At 39.5% G+C, this 18,482-nt stretch overlaps 1 protein-coding gene across 1 annotated transcript in view; it reads left to right on the forward strand.

Moving 5' to 3' along the window:
- The first annotated feature begins 1,319 nt into the window (after window positions 1–1,319).
- USH2A (usherin) overlaps window positions 1,320–18,482 on the forward strand; it is a 940,802-nt gene continuing 923,639 nt past the window's right edge. The window contains exons 1-3 of the mRNA XM_044943197.2: window positions 1,320–1,545; window positions 1,630–1,747; window positions 6,066–6,159. The gene's annotated coding sequence lies outside the window, so the exon portion shown is untranslated. The remainder of the gene's footprint in view (window positions 1,546–1,629; window positions 1,748–6,065; window positions 6,160–18,482) is intronic.

Here is an 18,482-nt window from a genome sequence, read left to right on the forward strand (position 1 = left end):
TGCTCAGTCGTGTCCAACTCTTCTCGACCCCATGGACTGCAGCCCACCAGGCTCCTCCACCCATGGGATTTTCCAGGCAAGAGTACTGGAGTGGGGTGCCATCGCCTTCTCCGATTCATTCATTCTACTTCCTACCAAACAATAAGCATTTATTGCTTCTTTCCTTTTAACTCTTTACCAGGTTAAATAGTTTCCCTCAAAAATTTAAGTCTAGCTAGAACCTCAGAATGTGACAGTATCTGGAAATAGGTTCTTTGCAGGTAATTCATGAGGATCTCAAGATGAAGTCATCCTTCAGATAAGATGGGCTGTAAATCCAATGACTAATGTTCTTATGAGGAGAGGACACAGAAACAGAATGGACCATGTGAAGAGGAAGGCAGAGGTTGGAGTTAACGCACCACAAACCAATAACACCAAAATCTGGAGAAGGCAAAGAAAAATTCTCTCCAGAACTTTCTAGGGGGCATATCCCTGATGACATCTTAATTTCACACTCCTGGTTCCCCAAACTATAAGAGAATGCATTTCTAATGTTTTAAATCCCCAAGTTGGTGTTGATTTGTTGTTAGTAGCTCTAGATGAATACAGATCCTATTTCAGGAACTTTTAGCTAAAATAAATAATATGCATTGTCTATAAAAAGTTCAAAGAGTGATGATACAAAATAAGCCAAGAGCTATTTACTGAAAGCATCTGCAACATTTTTACAGAATCAGTAATATTTGAAATTATTTTTGAAAGGATGAGTCAGCATTGCCTGGTCAGATGGAGGGTAGGAAGAAGTTGCAGAGAGGCAAGATAAGCAGAGCAGATGGAGCAGGGTTGTTGAGCCTGAAAGGACTCGGTGGGGATGAAAATAGTGCAAATCTCACAGAACAAAGAAGGGGGTGGTGATGTGTGGTCAGGCCATTTAGATGGCTCTTCTCTTGCTCTCTGTGCATCCCCTGCTCAGCCAGGCCCTGCTTTACTCACCGGACTCTCCATTCTTAATTGTAAGCCTCTAGTAACCATCTGAGATGGCCCTGGAAAATCCCATGGACAGAGGAGCCTGGTGGGCTGCAGTCCATGGGGTCGCTAAGAGTCGGACATGACTGAGCGACTTCACTTTCACTTTTCACTTTCATGCATTGGAGAAGGAAATGGCAACCCACTCCAGTGTTCTTGCCTGGAGAATCCCAGGGATGGGGGAGCCTGGTGGACTGCCGTCTATGGGGTTGCACCGAGTCGGACACGACTGAAGCAACTTAGCAGCAGCAGCAGCACTAACCATCTAGGTGCTTACCCCCTACCCGCCTCTTCCCCACCCCAGTAGCTGGTTTCCCTGGTAACTATGAGCCAATTGGAAGTCAATTCCCCCTATCAATGGAAGATTCCTCCCCCTCAATAGCGTCAGCCGTCAGTGTTGTTGCTGGGCCCTTTGGTTTCAGCCCTGTAAGATTCCCCATCGGATAAACCACTGGTGTCTCTCCCTGTTTTCTGGCTCTTTGGACTCTTGGCTGGACAACTACAACATTAGCAGGCCTGTAGGGTGCATCGTAGCAGGTAGTAAGTAAGAGGGAGAGGCTGGCAGGTGGAAATAATCTGAAACGACTTGTATGCCATGCTCAAGCGTCTTTGTTTTTGTAGGCAATCTGGAAGAAGCCAAGACCTTCAAGATGGAGAACAATGTAACCAGACTACAGTAGACTGAAATGGTGATGAGCTCCAGTGCCTGGACCTGAATCCCAGCTCTGCTGCTTATTAGGTATGTAAACGTAGCCAAGTTTCTTCTCACTTGCCTTTCATCTATAAAACAGAGATAATACAGGCAAAGTGCTAATGTGAGATGTAAATAAATTAAGCAGGCATAATTCCTAGAATGGTGTCTGGCATAGTCTTGGTCCTTAATCAAATGTTACTTCATTTTCTAGTACAAGAGTTAAGTGTTAGTTACTCCATTGTGTCTGACTCTTTGGGACCCCATGAACTGTAGTCCACCAGGTTCCACTTTCCATGGAATACTCCAGGCAAGATTACTGGAGTGGGTTGCCATTTCCTTTTTCAGGGGGTCTTCCTGACCCAGGGATTGACCAGGTCTCCTGCATCACAGGCAGATTCTTTAACATCCCAGTCACCAGGGAAGCCCATTTTCTAGTATGCATTTTATGAATAAAAAGCTTACTCTGGCAACAATGTTCAGATACTGAGTTACAAACAGTCATAAAGTGGTAACATTCAAGACAAATCTGAATAATGAAGTGAGGAGAAAGAGATTTTTGGAGACATTTCTTAGGTAGAATCAAAGGGCTATATTGGTCAATGTGATGTGAAGAATGAGGAAAAATGAAAAGGTGTTGGCTCAAAGATTTCTGCTTTTACACAGTAGGTACTTAGGTTGTTTAGCAGGGAGCAGGAATATGGGGGTTGAGAGCTATATGGCGGGGGTGGAGGATACATTTTATTTTAGACATGGTAAGTTTAAAGTGACTTCAAAAGGCAAGAAGTTTAGAAAACAGTTTAGAAGGCATGCTAAAAGAAAGGGAATAGGTGAAAAAGTCTTAAATGATTCTTAAGCACTCTTGATGAGAATCATCTGGTGTTCTTGTTAGACATGTGAATCCATCAGTTCAATTCAGTCGCTCAGCCATGTCTGACTGTCTGTGACCCCATGGACTGCAGCACACCAGGCTTCCCTGTCCATCACCAACTCTTGGAGCTTGCTCAAACTCATGTCCATTGAGTTGGTGATGCCATCCACCATCTCATCTGTCATCCCCTTTTCCTCCTGTCTGTGAATCCATAGGTCCCTTTCAAATCCCACTGAAAATACCTAGCTAGCAGGACTTAAGGAATTGCCTTTTAAGAATTCTTCCTAGGTGATACTTATGCATATAAGAATCTTTGGTTTCTGAAAAACCTGTAAGTCTCCAAATATGGCTGTGCATTAGAATCGTCTTGGGAACTTAAAAAAATGGTGATGCCTAGGCTTCACCGCCTGGAGAAGGCGATGGCACCCCACTCCAGTACTCTTGCCTGGAAAATCCCGTGGACGGAGGAGCCCGGTAGGCTGCAGTCCATGGGGTCACTAAGAGTGGGATACGACTGAGCGACTTCACTTTCATTTTCCACTTTCATGCATTGGAGAAGGAAATGGCAACCCACTCCAGTGTTCTTGCCTGGAGAATCCCAGGGATGGGAGAGCCTGGTGGGCTGCCGTCTATGGGGTCGCACAGAGTCAAACACGACTGAAGCGACTTAGCAGCAGCAGCAGCAGGCTTCATTCCCAAGAAACTTTAACTTCATTAGTCTCAGGTAGGGCTACAGCTTCAGCCTGTTTAAAAATGACCCCTCAGGTGATTCTAATTTGCAGTTTAGCGCTAATAAAAGTGCCCCAGGTGATTCTTACTTGGAACTGCAAACAAAAAGGGAAAAGAATACTTGAAGGCTGTAGGAAGAACCTGAAAATCCAAAAAGGATTTCTATAAAAGACAGAAATGAAGTTATCTGGAAGTCAGGTGAGGAACGATTTTTAAAAAAGTAGGAATAGGTAACATTAACAAGCTTGGTAGATATTGACAGAAACAGGACTGAAAATAAGCTAGTGCACTTGACCGAAGGGAGAGAAGTGATATAGGGAGGGTGTCTTCAGTGGCGCGGCATAGACACAAGAACAAGAGAAAGGCTGTGGCCATGGAGACAGAGAACAGGTTCTGCTTTGACCACGTTTGAAGAGATAGAACATCTTACAGCAAGATGTTTCTGTTTACTAATACTATTGCTATTCTCTTTATATGTATTATATATAAATGAATGAATAAAAAAACCTGAATACATATGAATGAAAAACATTTAGAATCCTTTAGTTCAAAAAAAAAGCACCAGAGGAGATGTTGAAGTCCTAATCTTAAAGTATGTTTCAAGGAGCAACATCTGGAAGGAGAAGAAATGGAGAGTTTTAGATGTAGAGTTAAGAGACAGTTCTCTTCTTGGGAATGAGAGGTAAGGATGAAAGGGATCGTCTGCAGGGATGCAAGCATGTTTATCATGTGCTGTGAAAGAGGAACTGGGGGATTTTGGAGGGCTTGAGGGAGTGTGGATTGATATCATGGGGAGGGGAATGCAAAATGAATGTAAACCGTATGAGCTGAATTGAAGTTAAGAAAAATAAATACATTTCTTACACACTTCAACTACAGAGTTTGAATGTACTAGAATGCACTTCCTGTACTTCTGCTTGATGGGCTCTCACACCCTGATTAGCACAAGAATAAGGGGAGCTGGGTGGAAACTGTCATTCCCAAACTACCAGACAGCGTTCTAGTGCCACTGAACTAGTGATGATGCCAGCAGACCGTATAGCCAGGCGTTTTCTGCAGCAGCAGCTAGCAGTTTATACATGGGAAATAAAAGGCTACGTCTGAGTGAGGACAGGCAGGATAGGGCGGAAAAACAAGTAACGAAGTTAGAGCATTGTTAAGGTGTTTGAGGTAATGATCTGAGGTGCAGGCAGGATTATGTGGTGGAGAGGCCAACCTGGGATAGTGAAGGAGGACAATACAGGGATTAATCGTCTTCATGAGCTCCTGCTGTTGGCTTAATAGAAGTGAAGGAATGAGAAAGAAAGGAAGGAAGCTTACAAACAGTAAGTAGGATTTCTTAGATTTCAGAGGGGGGAGGATCTTGGCGACCACAGTGCCCTGGTGTAGTCTGTTGCTGATTGGAGCAGATTCAGAGCTAAGTGGGATGAAAAATAAGAGACCGCATGCCTGGATTCTTGGTGAACTTGTACAGTGACTGGGGGTTGTGAGACAGGCCTGATGAATTTGATTAAATCTGGGGGTGAAGCCCCGGTTTGTAGCCTCTAAAGAGAGGCTGACTTGGATTGGAATTCTAATTCAGTTACTACCTGAGTATTTTTGGGCAGGTTATTTCTGTGAGCCTCAACTTTTTCATTTATAAAAATAAAGATAAGTTCTCTCCTAGTGGTTTTATTTCTAGGATAAATAAAGTGCTTAGTAAAGGTTCTGCTGCTGCTGCTGCTGCTAAGTCGCTTCAGTCGTGTCCGACTCTGTGCGACCCCATAGACGGCAGCCCACCAGGCTCCCCCATCCCTGGGATTCTCCAGGCAAGAATACTGGAGTGGGTTGCCATTTCCTTCTCCAATGCATGAAAGTGAAAAGTGAAAGTGAAGTTGCTCAGTCATGTCCGACTCTTCATGACCCCATGGACTGCAGCCCACCAGGCTCCTCCATCCATGGGATTTTCCAGGCAAGAGTACTGGAGTGGGGTGCCATTGCCTTCTCTGAGTAAAGGTTCTAGTACTTAAAAATGCCCAGGAGACATTAATTCTGTAGTTTCCACCCAGCTCTCCTTATTCTTGTGCTAATCAGGGTCTGAGAGGCCATCAAGCAGAAACGTAGGAAGTGCATTCATTCTAGTACGTTCAAAGTCTGTAGTTGAGGTGTGTAAAAAATGTATTTATTTTTGGTAACTTCAATTCAGCTCATAGTTTTCTTCAAAATTGCAACTAAGTTTTTGTGGAGCATCCCTAGGAAGGAGACAGTGACCTGAAGTATTTGGCCCACTGAGAAGGCTAGCGCTCAGAGTCTTCCTTGGCTCTTGATGCAAGCGTGTTGTCATGGAGACATCATCTTTTCCCTCAGTCAGTGCAATACTGTGGGCTTGTGGGAGACAGCCATTGCAGGGCACAGGTGGTATCTATGAGGTTGTTTCTGGTCCCGCCCTGCCTAAACTCACTGTTGCCTTTCCTTCTTGGGGGGCTCTCCACCGCTTTGTGATACCGCTCCCCAGGAACAAGGCATATAATTATGCTCTCAGATTCCATAAAATGATCTTAGGAAGTTCTGACTTAGCAAAGGACCCACCCCGCTGTTCAGTTTTCTGATATTTAAACTATTGTGGCTTTTTGCCTTCCTTCCCCAGGTACCTCCACTCCTCCATAGCCTGTGTCCAAAGTTGCTTAGGTTGGGGAGTATTCTGGAAAGACTGACAGGGAACCCTGCTATTTACAATTCTCAGTGTCCCTCCCCATAAACATCTTCTGACTCTTCACTCTCTTACAGGCTTTTTGTTATTGTTCAGTTGCTAAGTCGTGTCTGACTCGGTGATCCCATGGACTGTATCCTGCCAGGCTTCTCTGTCCATGGAATCCTCCAGGTAAGAATACTGAAACGGGTTGCCATTTCCTATGTCTCCTGCATTGCAGGTGGAGTCTTTACTGCTGAGCCATCCGGAAGCCCCTTAAGGGCTCTGTGTGCTGTGTGCTAAGTCGCTTTTAGTTTTTTAGTTCAGTCGCTCAGTCGTGTCCTACTCAGTCCATGTGTCCAGACCCCATGGACTGCAGCACGCCAGGCCTGCCTGTCCATCACCAACTCCTGGAGCTTGCTCAAACTCATGTCCGTCAACAGTGATGCCATCCAACCATCTCATCCTCTGTCATCCTCTTCTCCTCCTGCCTTCAGTCTTTCCCAGCATCAGGGACTAAGTCACTTTAGTCGTGTCCAACTCTTTGGAACCCTATGGACTGTAGCCTGCCAGGCTCCTCTGTCCATGGGATTCTCCAGGCAAGAATACTGGAGTGGTTGCCATTTCTTCTTAAGGGCTGTAGGCATTTTCAAATTAAAATCATGAAGAGAGCTCTTTTACCCCTCCCCATTTTTTCTTCCCTATCTTAACTGCCCCTCTTTGCCCCCCAAGACAATGAGCAAACAGGTTGGCTACTTGGGAAGGAGGGAATGTGAGGCAAAGTATTATTCTACAGAATTTAATCAATATTTTAGAAGGGTCAATCCTGTGCTATATCCTGTAAATTGTTCTTCTGATGTCAATGTACTCACATCTCTTATCTAACACAAGCCAGAAAAAAATTAGGGATAAATTCTAGACCAGATCAGTGTGTCATTTTGTAACTATGTAGAAATTGAGTTGTAACTCCCAAAGAGAGAAAAACCCTCGGAAGTAGTTTAAATAGCAGTATATTTTGCATTGTTTTCACACTGAACAGAAGACTTCTACATCTTGAATAGTAAATACACTTTTGGAGAAATTGTATAATATGGCAGAGTGTATGATGTAGATACTAGTCTCAATAAACATGCTCATTGTTTATTGTAAAAGTTCTTTATCCTTGTTTACCTTACAGTAGATGTTTCTCATTTTTATCAGTAAATAGCCTGATAGAATATAATTGACAAAAATTGCTTAAGAACAGATGATACAATTCTTTTAAAATGTTCAAAACTTTGTTAGCCTAATTACCCAGAAGGTCTTTATTAGTTATCTCTTTTATGTATAGTTGTCTGTATATGTCAATCCCAATCTCCCAGTTTATTACTCCCTACTTACCCATGAGTAATTGTAAGTTTGTTTTCTATTTTTTTCTGCTTTTGTTTTGTAAATAAGTTCACTTATACCATTTTTTTAAAGATTTCACATATAAGTGATCATATGATATTTGTTTTTCTCTGACTTAATTCACTCAGTGTGACAGTCTCTAAGTCCATCCATGTTGCTGCAAGTGACATTGTGTTTTGCTATGGCTGAGTGATATTCTTTTGTGTAAAGGTACCACATCTTTATTCATTCCTCCATTGATGGGCATTTAGGTTGCTTCCATGTCCTGGCTATTGTACCCAGTGAGACAGTGAACACTGGGGTGCATGTGTCTTTTTGAATTATATTTTTCTCTGGGTATGTGCCTAGTAGTGTGTTTGCTTGGTCTTACAGTAGTCCTATTTGCAGTTTTTTAAGGCACCTCCATGCTGCTATCCATAGTAGCTGGACCAATTTACATTCCCACCGACAATGTAGGAGGATTCTCTTTTCTTTACACCCTCTCTGGCATTTATTATTTGTAATTTTTTTTTTTTTGATGCTGGCTGTTTTGACTGGTGTAATATGATACTTCATTGTGGTTTTGATTTGTATTTCTCTAATAATTAGTGATGAGCATCTTTTGACATGCTTTTTAGCCATCTATATGTCATCATTGGAGAAATGTCTAGTTAGATCTTCTGCCCACTTTGATTGGGCTAGCTTTTTTTTTTTTTTGATACTGAGTTTCATGAGCTGTTCATATATTTTAGAGATTAATCTCTTGTAGGTTTCACTTTGATAGCAAATATTTTCTCTCATTCTGAGGGTTGTCTTTTTGTTTATGCTTTCCATTGCTATACAAAAGCTTTTAAGTAGATTCCATTTGTTTGTTTTTGTTTTTATTTTCATTACTCCAGGAGGTGGATCAAAAAATATCTTGCTGCAATTTATGTCAAACAGTGTTCTGCCTACATTTTTCTTGAAGAGTTTTATAGCATGCAGTCTTGCATTTAGGTCTTTAATCCATTTTTAGTTTATTTTTGTGCATGGTGTTAGAAAGTGTTCTCATTTCACTCTTTAACATGGAGCTGTCCATTTTTCCCAGCACCACTTATTGAAGAGACTTTTTTTCTCCATTGTATATTCTTTCCTCTGTTGTCATAGATTAATTAATCACAATGGCACCCCACTCCAGTACTCTTGCTTGGAAAATCCCATGGATGGAGGAGCCTGGAAGGCTGCAGTCCATGGGGTCGCTAAGAGTCAGGCATGACTGAGCGACTTGACTTTCACTTTTCACTTTCATGCATTGGAGAAGGAAATGGCAGCCCATTCCAGTGTTCTTGCCTGGAGAATCCCAGGGATGGGGGAGCCTGGTGGGCTGCCGTCTATGGGGTCATACAGAGTCAGACACGACGAAGCGACTTAGCAGCAGCAGCAGCAGTGTCTAATAGCAGGGAAGGCAATGGCACCCCACTTGAGTACTCTTGCCTGGAAAATCCTATGTATGGAGGAGCCTGGTAGGCTGCAGTCCATGGGGTCGCTAAGAGTCGGACACAAATGAGCGACTTCACTTTCACTTTTCACTTTCATGCATTGGAGAAGGAAATGGCAACCCACTCCAGTGTTCTTGCCTGGAGAATCCCAGGGACGGGGGAGCCTGGTGGGCTGCTGTCTATGGAGTCGCACAGAGTCGGACACAACTGAAGCGACTTAGCAGCAGCAGCAGCAACAGTATCTAGCAGTGTTCTCTGTTCTTTGCCTTCTCCAGCTTGTTACTTCTTTAACTGTTCTTTTTCATGATTGTCTTGATTATTCTTTGTCCTTTCAGTTTCATATAAATTTTATACTTACATCAATTTATAAGTCTGCTAGGATTTTGATAGGGATTGCGTTGGATTTATTCTTCAATTTGTAGAGAATTGATATCTGTAATATTGAGTTTTTCAGTTTGTGAATGTGGTATTGCTCTCAATTTATTTAACTTATTTTACTTATTAAAATAAAATTTCATGAACTTCTTTGTCTTTCATTAAAGTTGTTTAAGCTACTCTAATGATAATTTTTGAATTTTAATTTCATGATGTTATATAAACTATAATTGATTTTATGTTTTATATCCACTTTGCTAAATTAACTCATTTAATAGTTTGTAGATTCTTTTGAATTTTCCACAACTCATTAATATCTTGAGCACTGATATTTCTCAGTTTCTCATATTTATACCATTTATTTCTTTCATTTACTTTATTGCACTGGCCTGGAGTTTGAGTTTAATGATGAATAGAAATGGCAACAATGAAAGTTTATATGTTATTAAGTAGATATCTGCTATAGTGCTTTCTGGAGGAGTTGATATGCTTAATGCATGCAGAAATTCTCTTCTCCTTCTAGCTGAGTTTTTCTTTAAAAAAATTAAGAATGAATATTAAAATTTTATCAAGTGATTTTTTTCTGTGTCTATGATCACATAGGATTTCTCTTTTATAAAGTTAGTGTAGCAAATTATATTGATTACTTATCAGATGGTAAATTAAATTTGCAATTTAGAAATAAATTCAACTTGATTCTGATGTTTTGTACTTCATATGTACTTTACAGTATGTATGCTAACAGTTTTTCAGTTTTCTGCACTTCAGGGGAGAGATTGGTATGCAGAATTCCATTTTTTTTTTTTTTTTTTGTATCCTTGCAGCTTTTAGCCTCATAAAAACTATTTGGAAAATGTTCTTTCTTTCTTTAGCCTCTGGAAGAATTTATGTACTAACTATAATATATCATAAGTATTTGGAAGAATTTCCTGGTAAAATCATCTGTGTATAGAAAGTTATTTGTGGAAATATTTCCAACTACAGAGTTCTATATTAAAGATTACTATATATTCTTTAATATACGCAAAAATATCAGCTTTTTGATAAAATTTCTTTTTCTAAGAATTATCTCAGGTTACTTCCCAAATTTACTGGCATAAAGTTATTAATAATGTCACTTTACTTTCCTTTTGGTATCTGTAGTTTTGACAGGTTATCTACTTGATATCAGCAAATTCTGCTTCTTTCTTTTTCCTCTTGATCCATTAATTATCAATTTTATTGATCTTTTCCAAGAAATGGTTTGGTTTTCTTGGTTTTTCTCTGTTCTGCAATATTCTTTGTGTAGATTTATACCCACTGATTATTTATTTTTCTCTTGGGGGGTGGGGATTCAATTTATTTTCTTCCTTTGCTTGAGATTAATTAGTTGACTTTCAATCTTAACATATATGCATTTAGGCTCTTCATTTCCCTTTAAGGAGATTTCTGTTTCCTTGCCATTATTGTTAAGCTCAAGGTATTTTGTAATATCCATGTTGTGATTGATCTTTGATATATGAATTATATAGAAACATGTTATTTCATTTCAAAACACTTAGGGATTTTCTAAATATCTTTGTTGATTTATATCTTAATTTTACTGTAGTCTGTTGAATATGAATTTACTTGAATTTATAGAAACTCGAGAGTTGCTTCATGGCCAAACACATGAAAAACTTTGGCAAATATTCTATGTGTATTTGAAAATATTTAACATGATTGACCACACTGTTCTCTAAATGTTGAAGAGGTCAAGTTTATTCATTTTGCTAAAAATGTCTTTTTAATTGTTATTGATCTATTTATTAATTACTAAGACAGGTGGGGTAAAGTCCTTTGTTTATGATTATGCATTTATCTATTTCCCCCATTAATTTTGTCAAATATATATACACACACACACAGTTGGAAATTGAACTACAATGTGTATATTTATGATTTATTGTGTTCTTGTTAATTGATCTTTTAAGTATCATATATATATGCCTCTTTATTCCTAAAAATTCTTCTTAAAGTGTACATTTTCTGAAATTTTATTATAACTACCATAAATTCTTTTAGTCAGTGTTCGCTGGTGTATCTTTGTCCATCCTTTTATCGTTTTACCAAAATATCCTGTAAGCAGCACATAAGCTTATAATCATAGTCTTTTCATATCACTATATAATCTGTTAAATGTTTGTGTACTTACAGATACTTCTTGCAGTTTGTTTTATATTTCCCTATTTGTTTTATGTTCTTTTTTTTCTGTCTTGCCCTCTTTGGGTTAATTGTTTTAAATTTTTTCATTATTCCATTTTCCTCTCTACTAGCTGATAGTTAGACTTTTTTCTATTCTTTTTGTAGTCACACAACAAATGATAATATGAATCCTTGATTTCACGGTTAAATATAAATTAATATTTTTCAGTTAGACAGTGATGAGCTTTTTAACTTCATTTATTCCAGGCAAATTTTTGTTTTATTTTTGTCATTAATTAACTTTATTCAAATTAAATGTAATAAAATATTACTTCTGTTTTATACACTAGGTATGTAAATATTTATATTTACACATACATATGATGTTATGTTTCTTTACATTCGATTTTGTGTTTCTTACCCACCCCCACTTCCAAGTTCATTTCCCAAAGGATTTCTTTAATTCTCCTTTAAGTGAAGATTTACTGGAAAAAAATTATCTCAATTTTTGTTCATTAGGAAATATGTTGATTTCATCCTTGATCTGAAGATTAGTTTTGATGGTTATAGAATTCTACATTGTCATTTATATTCCTTCAAAGATGACATTGAGTTGTCATCTAGCTTCCATTGTTTCTGTTGAGACGTCGGCTTTCACTTTACTTTTTTTTCCCAAGATAATTGAAAAGATGGATTTAAAGATAATATAAAAGCATAGGCTTAAGACAGGAGTGTCCAAACTCACTGAGGTCATGAAGGACCAACTACAGAGAAGGTGGCGCTTGTGTATCATCTCTCCACTCCCAGAGGCAAATGCCATAGGCTTTATTTTTCAAGATACTGGCCTGACAAGAATGATCTAAGCTTACATGTTAACAAAGATATCACACAATGCTGACTTTTTAAAAAGTTCATTTTGAATTTCTGAGCCTGTTTCAAATTCATCTTATGTGTTTTCCTCTTGACTGTTTTGGTTTCTCTTTTTCCTTCTGCTTGCCAGTCTTCTACATCCCATGTCCCTTATGTTGGCATTTTCAGGAGCTCCCGAGGCTACTGAGTTTCATTACAGTACTGGTTGTTGTATGTTCTTCCAGAATCTGAAGCTGCAGCGTGGAGGGTGGCTGTCCAGCATAATGGTTGACTGCCCAGCTATGAGCTGCATTATAGATTTGGCTTGTTTGTTTACTCATTTAACAGATCATTAATTACTAGGTGTGTAATTGGAGAAGATGTAAACATGCATAGTGTCCCTCCTCTTTGAGCTGCTGAGGAGCTAGTCTCAGAGTCAATCTTCAAGTGACTCTCCTCTAGTCCACTGTCTTTCCCCCTAGTCCACTGTCTTTCCCCCAGTAGTAAATGTCTTGTTGGGCATTTGCCCACATAACTCATTTCTCTAGAATTCTACCTTGCTTTTGATGGATCATTTGCAGGTTATATTCTAATTGTATTTCAATTCTGCTGGCCAGTTCTGTAGCTGCCTGACAAAGAGCCCCTTCTTTGTGGTCAGAGTCTTGTCAAGTTAGGTTACTCTCTATTACATTCTCACTGCAAGTTGCAATTCAAATAGAGATATTTACCCAAGTTGAAGGAATTTTAATGTATGACCTAAATCAAATCCCTTATGATTATACAGTGGAAGTGAGAAATAGATTTAAGGGCCTAGATCTGATAAATAGAGTGCCTGATGAATTATGGAATGAGGTTCGTGACATTGTACAGGAGACAGGGATCATTTTTTTCCCCCATGGAAAAGAAATGCAAAAAAGCAAAATGGCTGTCTGGGGAGGCCTTACAAATAGCTGTGAAAGAAGAGAAGTGAAAAGCAAAGGAGAAAAGGAAAGATATAAGCATCTGAATGCAGAGTTCCAAAGAATAGCAAGAAGAGATAAGAAAGCCTTCTTCAGCGATCAATGCAAAGAAATAGAGGAAAACAACAGAATGGGAAAGAGATCTCTTCAAGAAAATCAGAGATACCAAAGGAACATTTCATGCAAAGATGGGCTCGATAAAGGACAGAAATGGTATGGACCTAAAAGAAGCAGAAGATATTAAGAAGAGATGGCAAGAATACACAGAAGAACTGTACAAAAAAGATCTTCACGACCCAGATAATCACGATGGTGTGATCACTAACTTAGAGCCAGACATCCTGGAATGTGAAGTCAAGTGGGCCTTAGAAAGCATCACTACGAACAAAGCTAGTGGAGGTGATGGAATTCCAGTTGAGTTATTCCAAATCCTGAAAGATAATGCTGTGAAAGTGCTGCACTCAATATGCCAGCAAATTTGGAAAACTCAGCAGTGGCCACAGGACTGGAAAAGGTCAGTTTTCATTCCAATCCCAAAGAAAGGCAATGCCAAAGAATGCTCAAACTACCACACAATTGCACTCATCTCACACGCTAGTAAAATAATGCTCAAAATTCTCCAAGCCAGGCTTCAGCAATATGTGAACCGTGAACTTCCAGATGTTCAAGCTGGTTTTAGAAAAGGCAGAGGAACCAGAGATCAAATTGCCAACATCTGCTGGGATCATGGAAAAAGCAAGAGAGTTCCAGAAAAACATCTATTTCTGCTTTATTGACTATGCCAAAGCCTTTGACTGTGTGGATCACAATCAACTGTGTAAAATTCTTCAAGAGATGGGAATACCAGACCACCTGATCTGCCTCTTGAGAAATTTGTATGCAGGTCAGGAAGCAACAGTTAGAACTGGACATGGAACAACAGACTGGTTCCAAATAGGAAAAGGAGTTCGTCAAGGCTGTATATTGTCACCCTGTTTATTTAACTTAAATGCAGAGTACATCATGAGAAACACTGGACTGGAAGAAACACAAGCTGGAATCAAGATTCCGGGAGAAATCTCAATAACCTCAGATATGCAGATGACACCACCCTTATGGCAGAAAGTGAAGAGGAACTCAAAAGCCTCTTGATGAAAGTGAAAGAGGAGAGTGAAAAAGTTGGCTTAAAGCTCAACATTCAGAAAACGAAGATCATGGCATCTGGTCCCATCACTTCATGGGAAATAGATGGGGAAACAGTGGAAACAGTGTCAGACTTTATTTTTTTGGGCTCCAAAATCACTGCAGGTGGTGACTGCAGCCATGAAATTAAAAGACGCTTACTCCTTGGAAGGAAAGTTATGACCAACCTAGATAGCATATTCAAAAGCAGAGACATTACTTTGCCAACAAAGGTTCATCTAGTCAAGGCTATGGTTTTTCCTGTGGTCATGTATGGATGTGAGAGTTGGACTGTGAAGAAGGCTGAGCGCAGAAGAATTGATGCTTTAAACTGTGGTATTGGAGAAGACTCTTGAGAGTCCCTTGGACTGCAAAGAGATCCAACCAGTCCATTCTGAAGGAGATCAGCCCTGGGATTTCTTTGGAAGGAATGGTGCTAAAGCTGAAACTCCAGTACTTTGGCCACCTCATGTGAAGAGTTGACTCATTGGAAAAGACTCTGATGCTGGGAGGGACTGGGGGCAAGAGGAGAAGGGGATGACAGAGGATGAGATAGCTGGATGGCATCACTGACTCGATGGACGTGAGTCTGGGTGAACTACAGGAGTTGGTGATGGACAGGGAGGCCTGGTGTGCTGCGATTCATGGGGTTGCAAAGAGTCGGACACGACTGAGTGACTGATCTGATCTGATCTGATCTGATAGTGGTATTTTAGGTTAAAATTGTAGTTGATTTATTTGCTCCTACACGAAGTGACTCCCTTACTGCCAGTAACTTCAATCTTATCAAGTACTTATCAAAATTATGCTTTACTTCTCATTTTTTCCCCCATTTTCAAGGATTTTTCTCTGATGATCCTTCTGAATGTGCTTTGTTAACATGGTTCTTGAACAATAGAATTGATGGCATTTGAACATACTATTGGACTTCCCTGGTGGCTCAGATGGTAAAGCATCTGCCTACAGTGCAGGAGACCTGGGTTTGATCCCTGGGTCAGGAAGATCCTCTGGAGAAGGAAATGGCAACCCACTCCAGTACTCTTGCCTGGAAAATCCCATGGACAGAGGAGCGTAGTAGGCTAAAGGGGCTGCTTCTGTCAATCTCAAACTAAAGACTTTATATTGTCACCTAAAATAAGATCTTTAATTTTTTTAAAAGCAAAAGGCCAATTCTTAATTTCAAGAATTGTCTTAAAATTGATATCTGTATATCAGTTAACGTAGCACAGTGCCTGATAGACTGAAGATGCTCAGTATCACTTAAATTGCTTTTGTGGTGGTGGTTTAGTCCCTAAGTCATATTCAACTCTTGTAACCCTATGAACTATTGCCTGCCAGGCTTCCCTGTCCATGAGATTTCCCAGGCAAGAATACTGGAGTGGGCTGCCATTTCCTTCTCTAGGCAGTCTTCCTGACCCAGGGATCAAACTCATGTTTCCTGGTCTCCTAAATTGCAGGTGAATATATTTTTTTTTAACCACTGAGCCACCAGTGATTCCCAAATTGCTTTAAGGATACATTTAAAAAATATAAGAAAACGTTTAATACTAAAATGTTCTGATATCATTGCTTTAAACAACAATGTGGCATTTGGTAAAAGCTTTAATGGAGGTATATTTGAGTCTCGTAGTTCTTTCTAAATATTGTTCGTCTGTAATAAATTAGTTAGTATCCATATCTCAGCATCCTGATATCTCAAATAGTATTCATTATTGCTGGAGAGTTTTGTGTAGGTTAGATGAGATAGTATTTTACAACATGATGATGAATACAGTGTAAATTCAGTTAGCATTTGTAGTATTGTTAGTATTGTTACTATTACAGACAGATTGCTCACATACTCATGATCCTTAATTCCTTTCTTCTTGGACCATTTGATTTAGCATATGTGTGAAAGTACCTACTTTACATATATGTACAATATGTAATTTTACATATATGCAAATAAAATGTAATCAAATATATTCATGGGTATAGAATGAGGTAGAAATCATGCTGGTCTGGTCATCAGGTGATCTGGGTTTTGGTTTAAACCCTAACAATATTGAGTCCCATCAGAGTTGAGTCTCACATCGCCTCCCTCAAAGGCAATTTCTGTTTCAGTAAAATGTCTTGTTTCTCAAACTATCCGTTTTAGTTTTACTGATAATGATGGTGTTTGGATATGTTTTAGAAACTGCTTTGCAAATGTATTTTGCTCAAATTTTATCATCCTCTTCATTTTTCAAACTCTTGCTCTTCTCCTCTTTAAAGTCTTTGGCTTCTAAGCATTATATTAATAAACCACATAAGTAAATTACATGAAGAGTTAGAGAGACCTTTGGGAAAAGTTTACTGATCCAGCGGATTCCCTTTTATTTCCCCTAAATTAAGACAAAATAGCCTTCAACCGTATACTGTTGGCTTTTTCTCCTAAGCAAAATGTTTTTTCTTCCCATCATCATAACTTTTACATCCTCCATTTCACTCTAAATGTAGTGCACATTTTTTCCCCCACTCTTGGGAATGTTTTAGGGGTTGTTCAGCTGGGTTGAGTTTCTAAGACCAGATATACCACCCTCTCTGCTTAGTAAACTGTGCCCTGAATCCTGCTGTCTTCGTGTTTCCTCTCTCAAAACAATGACACTTTCTCAAAAGCATACTGAAACTCCACACCCATGGGTTTCAGGCAATCTAGGGCTTTCCCACATGGTAAAAGGGGGGCCCACATCATCCTGAGGAGCGTGGCGCTTTGCAGAAACCTGAGCCTTAATTATTGCTGATCGTCTGCTGGCTGAGGCTCCATCCTGTGCTCTGCTTGCCTGCTGTCCTTCCCCCATGTTGTATCATTTTCTTTTTCAGACCCACACCCACCCATTTGTCCTGTTCACCAGCCATTAAACGGCCTGCTGCTACCTGTCCCGTACTGCCTAGCTGCTGTTATATCCCTGCCAGACTCAGCTCTCAAAAGTCACTCTTAAATTCACCTGCCAGGCTCAGTCTGGGCCCTTGCCCAGCCTGAGGAGAAAGAATGGACAGCGGTTAGATGGCCTGCCACACGCTATCAGTGGTATCAAGTTCCCTGCATGTCTTGGTGCAACCTGAAATACCCACACCAAGCTTTTATGCCTTAAACAAATGTGATTCCTGGGCCATCTGAGGGTTTGCATAATTTAAGAAGTATAAGAACATGTGTTCAACAATTTTGATCAAGGCAATAGATTGAGAACAGCTAGGACCTAGATACAGAATAAAAAACCAAGGCTCCCAAAGTTATTTATAATACCCTTGTTAATGCTTTGAACGTTCTCAGAGAAATCTGGAAATCCGATACAATCTACTTTAGAGCTCTGAATTGTATTTATACATTTCTACAGGAAATACGTGTCTCATAAATGTAGGACAATCTTATTCTAAACTAGATGTCCTCACTTATGCTGTTCCTGTCACTTAAAAGGCTCATTGTGTTCTCCTCTGTCTATAAAACTGTCAACTCTCAAGGCACAATTGAATACCCCATCCTTTCACAAAACCTCTGAGTTCAATCTTTGTAAAAAAATAAAATAAAAAATGATGGTTACTGGGTCTAATCCAGATAGTCTGAGTTTTGCTGTTTGCCCACCAAGTGACTTAAGCCTGGATTCTCATTTGTTCACTTTTATTTTAGAAGTAGTATTTTCTCTGTGCAATTTGTAGGTTTGTTAATAAAGATCAAAAGATAATCTAAAAAAAGTGAGAAACTAATGATAGGAAAAATTATGGTAGTATTTTCTAAAAATGTGCTTATTCTCTGTCTTTGGATGTACAATTACAGAAGAATTCAGTAGGTATAAATTGAAAAAAAAATATAAGGAGAGCTAACAGTGAAAACCCAGTCTATTGTTTCTAGGGCTTGCCTTATGGCTCAGCTGGTAAAGAATCCGCCTGCATTGTGGAGACCTGGGTTCGATCCCTGGGTTGGGAAGGTCCCCTAGAGAAGGGAATGACAACCCACTCCAGTATTCTGGCCTGGAGAATTCCATGGACTATATAGTCCATGGAGTTGCAAAGAGTGGGACACAACTGAGCGACTTCAGCTTTCACTTTTTCTCTACATTTAATTTGCCAACAATGGTAGGAGGTAGAAGACATTCCCATGTTACAGGTAAGGAAGTTGAAGGCAAAAAAGGTTATGTAACCTGTC

Source organism: Bubalus bubalis, chromosome 5 (assembly GCF_019923935.1).
Source record: "Bubalus bubalis isolate 160015118507 breed Murrah chromosome 5, NDDB_SH_1, whole genome shotgun sequence".
NCBI lineage: Eukaryota > Metazoa > Chordata > Mammalia > Artiodactyla > Bovidae > Bubalus > Bubalus bubalis.